Source organism: Chiloscyllium plagiosum, unplaced genomic scaffold, assembly GCF_037043375.1.
Source record: "Chiloscyllium plagiosum isolate Xiang-an unplaced genomic scaffold, Cpla_swu_hap1 HiC_scaffold_21, whole genome shotgun sequence".
Lineage (NCBI taxonomy): Eukaryota > Metazoa > Chordata > Chondrichthyes > Orectolobiformes > Hemiscylliidae > Chiloscyllium > Chiloscyllium plagiosum.
Genome location: NW_028270159.1, coordinates 86,776,765 through 86,784,395, shown reverse-complemented (window position 1 = coordinate 86,784,395; position 7,631 = coordinate 86,776,765). Strand labels below are relative to the sequence as shown.

The following is a 7,631-nucleotide window of genomic DNA, read 5'->3' as shown; positions in this document are numbered from 1 at the left end:
GATATAAATATCTCAGGGAGGGGCACTGCTATCACTTTCCTAGCTTTTCACAAATTTCTGGGATACACCTTGCTACGATTTAAGACATCCAGTACCACCTCCGCTGTATATGGACACTTTTCAAGTTATCACTATTATTTCTCCAAACGCTCTAAAATAGAATAGCATAGTATCTCTCCCACCTACTGTTGTTCCATAGATGGCCTTGTTGATCTTTAAGGTGTCCTATTCTCTGTCTGGTTATTCTTTTATCCTTGATGTATTTGTAGAATCTCTTTGGATTCTCCTTAAACCATTTCCTAGAGATATGTCATGTCCCCGTTATGCTCTCCTGATTACCCTCGAGTATAATCCTGTAAAAACGTTATCCTGTACTCTCAATTCCTCTGCTTCTGCCATATCTGCTCCCAGGAGAACCAATTCCACTCCAGAACATCCCAGAAAGATTTCCTCTTTCAAGGACCACATCTCCTTTCCACGTGATCAACAATGCCCTTCAATGCATATCCTCCACTTCCTGCACCTTTGCCTTTACACCACCCCTCCCACCACAAGAAGAATATAATCCACCGGTCCTCACCTGCCACCCCACTTGTCACCAGATACAGCACATTAACCTCTGCCATTTCTGCAACCTACAGTCAGACCCCACCACTAGGAATATATTTCCCTCCCCAGCCCTTTCTATGTTCTGCAGAAACCATGGGAAGTTTGGTGCTGATGTGCTGTCCTACGGATACCTCAGTCACTCTCCCTGCCAAATGGCCTAGTGATATTTTCGCTAAACGGATAATCCAGATACCCAGATAACATTCTGGAGCCCTGGGTGTGAATCCTGCCACGGCAGATGGTGGAATGTGAATTCGATAAAAATTTGGAATTAGGAATCTATGAAAAACTATGAATCCATTGTTGCGATAAAAACACCATCAAATTCACTAATATCCTTCAGGGAAGGAATCTGCCATCCTTAACAGGTCTGGCCTACATGTGACTCCAGACCCACAGCAATGTGACTGCCCTTTGGACCCAGCCAGTGGCATCCTCATCCTGTGAATGAATACAAAAGAAGATCAAGTCTTGTACACAACCATACTATTCTTACAGATAAGTGATATCTTAGTAAATTTGCTTCTCAATTCCCCGCTGACTATTGGGGAAGGGGTGAGGAGGGGTCAATAGTACAATCCCAGTAAGGAGATAATCTCTTTCTTATTTCTCAGTTCCACCTGTACAACTTGCCTCGATGTACTCCAAGGAATACCCTCTTGAATCCCAGCTGTAATGCTATCCCTAATCAAAAATACCTCTCCCCCTGCTCTGTTGCCCCATTTCTATCTTTGCATCTATACACTGGAACATTAAGCTGCTAGTCTTATCCATCCCAGAGTCATGCCTCTGTAATTGCTATAATATCCCAGTGCCATGTTCACAATTATGCCGAGCTCATCTGCCTGACCTATCGGGCCTCCTGCATTGAAATAACTGCAGTGTAACTGCTCAGTCCTACCTCATTCTCTGCCATGCCTTTGCCTGCCTTGACTGTTTGACGTCTGAACTGTACCAGCCTCAGACTTAGCTCCTTCCTCACTTTCTCTTTCGGTTTACCCACATTCCTTCACTGGTTTAATGCCTCCCGAATAGCACTTGCAACTGTTCCCTTCCAGTGCAGGTACAATCCATCCTTCTGATGGAGGTCAATTCTATCCCACAAGAGATTCGAATGATCCAACAATGTGAACTCTTCTATTCCTATGTCATTGATACCAATAAACAACAGCCTCACCTCAAAATAGTTATTCTCCCGATTAAGAATATTCTGCTCCCTCTCTGAGACATTTTTATACAAAAATTACACATTTGAATAATAAACCTTACACTCATCAGGTCATCATAAAAGGATTACATGACACTTTGAAGGTTTGGGGAGACCTTTTGAGAGAATGCGATGATTCAAAGGAGAATTTTTAAGCAGCAAATGGGATTGATCTGGAACACAATACTCACACACACAACGCGAATATCCAGGTCCTGATGTACTGAGTAATTCAATCAGAGTTTGGCAGAACATTTACTGAGATTACCATCTGAATGTCCACCTGTAATATCCTGTAATAAAAGTTTATAAAATCTGTCACTCTGAGTTCAAGTTAGAAACTCACACCATCCCCTCCTCGTGGCCCAGGATTACTGTACACATTACCCTTGAGGACATCAGCAGTCAACTCAGGGGGAAATCTGTGGGTTTCTAGGAGATTCCAACTTGAGATCCCATGTGACTGAAGAGAGCAGTTCTTTGACACATTGGAGAAAATGATCCAAGTGTCAGTGAGATATGGGGAACAATAAGTACTTTCTTTTCTTTCATTCCGTGCTGCCGCTCTGCCTCATCAATAAGACCTGGGTGTGAAAAGCTAATGCCTTACAATGGGCAAGTTGTCTCCATCCTGACCAATGGATAGGAAGATCCTCTCAATCACTCCAAAGCGTATCCCTAAAAAGATAGCAACTCTGTCTGCTTCCCACAATAAATGTTTGGAAGAATGGGAAGGGGATGATATCGCCTCGAAAAGGCATAACTTTAAAGGTCTAAGATGATTATGAAAAGAAAGAGATGCACAGGAGAAGGGGACACCAAGTTGCCAGATGGAGTGTACCTTGGGAAAATGGGAAGTTGCTCATTTTTGAGGAGATAATAAAAGAACAAAGTACTATTTAAATGGTGGAAACTGTCGAAAGCTGCACCACAAAGGGACCAGGGGTAATTGTTCAGGAAACACAGAAAGCAACCACACAGTCACAACAGGGAATCAGGAAAGGGAATGGAATATTTTGTTTCAAAAGTTTTCAGCATTACAGCTTGGAGTATATACCTGAGAGGAACGTGTGGAAGTGCTGGTGAGGCCACCATATCTGCAGGAATGAGAGCAGTTTTGGTCCCTTTAGATAAGGAAATGTGTCACTTTATTGGAGGCATTTCAGGGAAGATCCAATGAGATGATCCCTGGTTTGGAGGGATTATCTTTTAAATAAAGGCTGAAAAGGTTGGGACGCCACTCACTGGATTTTGGAGAAAGAGAGGTGATCTCATTGAGACAGATGGGATTCTTAAGGGATTTGACAGGAGAAATAGAGAGAGGATGTGTCTGAGGGTAAATACTGAGAGGGGAGTCTGAAACCAGATTCTGTGTCACGGAATCAAGGGTTCTGTTTTGGATTCAAGTTTAAGGCAACACAGACATGGGTAAGGGGTTTCAGTGGCAATGGAGCTGGGGTGAGGTAGAGAAAAGCAACGTTTAAGAGATTGGAATTCCTGGTGTTGTGATTGTGTGGATGTCTGATCAGAAGGTCACCTTGGGGTCAGATATAACAGCAATATTGTGAAGAGTGTCGTTCTGCCTCAGAGAGTTCCCAGTGAGAGGGAGGGGCTCAGCAGAAAGGTAAAGGTAAGGCAATGGGTTTCACCGTGACAATGTTTCATTGGAGGAAATTGCACCTAATCGATTAGGGGGAATGTGATAAGCAGTTTGATAACTGAGGAACAGTGGAGTAATGGAGAGGGATGATGCGGAGGGAGAGCTGGGCATCGTCAGTGTACATGTCAAACCTAACACAGTGTTTTTGGATGATATCATCTCCTGGCACTATGTACGTGAGGTACTGGAGAAACCAAGGATAGATCGTTGAGGGACACCAAATGCAAATAATTCAGAAAGGAAAGGGAGAGTAGAGATGGAGCAGGATTTTCCAACAACGGTAAGGTCAAATATTAATTTTTCATAGAATGGGAGAGAAGAACATAACCAGAAAAGACCAACAGACAGAACAAGGAACAATATCTATGAATTGGCGAGGGGGGGGAGGGGGGGGGGCGGAGGTGATGAGGTGGCAGCGGAGGAAAGTGAGTTGGAAAGTGAGTTTAGCGAGATTAGGGAAAAGGGTCAAGGTGAGCTCTGATAAGGCTTGACAAGAGACTGGAGAAAGATTTGGTTTAGGACAAAAACCAGGAACATCACGTGAGGCAGTTTGGCTCGGTGGGCTAGCGGGAGGGTGAGAAGCAGCAGATCGGATTATCTCAGTCTTAGTGACAGAGAAACTCCATGTGCTCCTCACTCGTTGTTGGAGGGGAGGATAGAGGAGACAGGATGATGGACAGTGTTTTACACAGAAACAAAACCAGGGTTAGTGATAGTTAAAACGAGTGAACAAACCTGATGTATTTAGCTTTTATCCAGAATATTAAAACAAACGACTGAAGTCCTGGTTCGAATCCCGTCTTGGCAGATGGTGGAATCTGAATTCAAGAAAAAAAAATGTGTTAGGAATCTCCTGATCTCCATGGAACCATTGTCAATGGCGAGACAAATCCTGCCAACCTGACAGCGGCTCAGCCAGCTACTCACTGTACTAATCACTGCAAAGTCTTAACAACGGAATGCAACTGGATGGACCAGTTGGCAACTAACAAGGCACCAGAAATTACAACCACAGAATCAGCCCTCTCAATGTTGCAACGTCCTCCTCACAAACATATGTTTTTTGATGCCAAAATGTGGAGAGCTGTCTCACAGACCAATCAAGGAAGAGCCTGACATACTCATACTCACAGAATTATCCCTTACAAACAATGACCAGACACCACCATCACCATCCCTAGATACCGAGAGTGTGGTGCTGGAAAAGCACAACAGTCAGGCAGCATCCGAGGAGCAGGAGAATCGACGTTTCGAGCCTACGCCCTTCATCACCCTGACCTGCTGTGCTTTTCCTGCACCAGACTCTTGACTCTGATCTCCAGCATCTGCAGTCTTCACTTTCTACTGAAATCTCTGGATATGTCCTGTCCCACCGGCAGGACAGACCAGGCAGAGGTGGTGGCACAATGGCGTACAGACAGGGAGGATTTGCCCTGGGAGTACACAGCATTGGCTCCGGAGACCAGGAAGTCACATGGCTCCTGCTGATTACCACGTTCCATCCTCCCTTGGCTGATGGATCAGTTCTCCTTCATGTTGAACAACATTTGGTGGAAGCACTGAGGAAGTAAAATGGTGTCAAACGTATTCCGGGTACAGGATTTCAATGTCCACAATCGAGACTAGTTCTGCAACAGAATTACTGACTGAGCTGGTCAGGTCCGAAAGGACATAGCTGCTCAACTGAGTCTGCAGCGGGTGGTGAGGGAACCAATAAGAGTGTAAAACATACTTGATCTCATTGTTATGAACTGAGCAGCGGCAGATACATCTGGCCATGACAGTATCAGTAAGAGCGACCATCACACATTCCTTTCGGAGACAAAGTCTTACCTTAAAGTTGAGAAAAACCTCCATCGTGTTGAGTGGCATTATCACAGTTCTAAATGGGACAGACTTCGAAGAGATGGAGGATCTCAAACTCGGTATCTCTGAGGCACTGTGGGACATCAACAGCAGCAGAACTGTACTCCAGCACAATCTGTAATCTCATGGGTTTGTAAATCTTGCTCTCACCCATCACAATGGACAGGAATGGAGGGCATGCCATGAGCAGCACCAGGCAGACCTAAAAATCAAGTGCCAACCTGGTGAAGCTATCAAACAGGACCATCTGCATATCAAACAGCATCAGCAGCAAGCAACAGAGCTAAGTGATCCAACATCCAAAGGAGCAGATCGGAGATCTGTAGTTCTGCCACACCCAGTTGTGAACGGTGTTGGACAATTAAACAACTCACTGGAGGAAGCATCTTAGAAATGCCACCCTTACTGATGGAGGGGCCTCACACATCCATGCACCAGATAAGACAACAGCATTTTCAGCAATCTTCAGCCAGAAGTGCAAAGTGGGATGATCCATCTCAGCCTTCTCCAGTGGTTTCTAACATCAGATTTGAGTTTTAAGCCAGTTCGGTTGGATTTGAATAACATCAAGAAATGGTTAAGTAGTGCAAAGGCTACGGGCCCTGCCAATATTCTGGCAATAATACTGATGGCTTTTGCTCCAGAACTTGCCACCCACCAATCCGAGGACCGCTCCAGCACTGGCATCTACCAACAATGTGGAACATTGCCCAGGGATGTTCAACACAAAAACACAGGGCAATCCAACCCAGGCAATTTCCCTTTGTCAGTCCACACTCGATCAGCAGTAAAGTGATGGAAGATGTCAACAACAGGGCTACCAAGCAGCAACTGCTCAGCAACAGCCAGCTCAGCGACACTCATTTTAGTCTCCACCAGGGCCGCTCAGCTCCCGATTGTGTTACCGCCCTGATTCACAATCTGGCAACCAGCTGAATCCCAGAGGTGAGGTGAGTGTGATAACTCAGTCCCACGCCAAGACCACTATTTCTAGCTGATTCCACCCTTGTCTCAGCTCATATTTTCATTTTCCAAACACACTCAGGGCCAGCTTCCCACATTTAACCTCCCTGTAATCTCAAGAAAGTCTAAATCTCTGCTTGTTGATTCATCAAAAGGCTCCTAACTAAAATGAACAGCATACAGCCACAGAGACGTACAGCAAGTAAACAGACCCTTCGGTCCAACCCGTCCATCCCGACCAGATACCCCAACCCAATCTAGTCTCACCTGCCAGCACCTGGCCAATATCCCTCAATTTAAAATTCTCACACTTGATTTAATTCCTGGCTGTTATCATCCCTAGCTCCCTGCACCACACACACTTTGAGACCTCGACAACCCATTTTCTTCGAGACTCCCAACCATTTGTTAATGCATTACTTCACCTGTGTGGCTGTTTCTACAGTTGCTGAAGCAGCATGGTCTTAAATTCGTAGCCAACACCTCACAGGTCTGCTTTCCACCTTTAAGACATCCCTCAAAAACTGCTTTTTGGCAATTTGGTCATCTGACCTAATATCTCCATCTCTGGCCATGTTTAAAGTTCTCAATCGTATTTTTGTGAAATTATAAGCATGACAATAAAAATACAAACTGTTGTTGATTTGGACATTATTTTCAAATCATCACTGTTGCTGAATGAATAACCTATAATGCCACTTACCCAACCACATTGTAGGAGCACCTTCACCACACAAACTGCAGCTGTACAAGAAAGTCAAACATCATCCTCTCCACAAGCAACAGGGCTTTGGCATCAATTACTGGTATCTGTGGAAGGAGAAAAACAGTTGATGTTTCAGGGAGTGCAAAATGGATTACAGGGAATGAAAATGGTGCAGAATTTGATAGTCAGAAATAGAAGGAAAATACACTTGCTTGTAGGAAAAACGAATTGTTGACTGTCAAAAATATTCAAGATAAAAGTAATCTGATAACAGAGCAGCAAATGGTCAGGGGCTGGGCCGCAGTGAAAAACTCATTTACAAAGAGTCTATAAAAGTCATAATACAGTAGTAAACAAACCAAAAATATATGCATGGTTCGAGACTAAGGAAGCTAGATATTGACAAAGTGGTGATGAGGGAGCCCAGAGGTGAATCAGAGCAGTATTGGCGGCTGTGATCCCAAAGGCTCTATTGTCGAGAAAGGCTGCACATGCGCCTGGCTGCACTTTGCCTCCTACAAAGATGGCGGCCGCGCACGTGTCCCGAATAAAGATGGCGGCGCTCACTCAGGCCTGCAGCCGCGCTGAGGCAATTCCCCATTTACTGCAAACACGGGACT

General features: G+C 44.8%; 1 long non-coding RNA gene across 1 annotated transcript; it reads right to left on the bottom strand.

Annotated features, from left to right (window-relative positions):
* Positions 1-2,017: 2,017 nt before the first annotated feature.
* LOC148146478 (uncharacterized) lies at positions 2,018-7,114 on the bottom strand. Its single transcript, XR_015760836.1, has 3 exons — positions 7,009-7,114; positions 4,212-4,294; positions 2,018-2,109 (listed from the first exon to the last, which is right to left on the bottom strand). It is a non-coding gene; the product is annotated as an uncharacterized LOC148146478 (long non-coding RNA).
* Between the last annotated feature and the right edge of the window lie 517 nt (positions 7,115-7,631).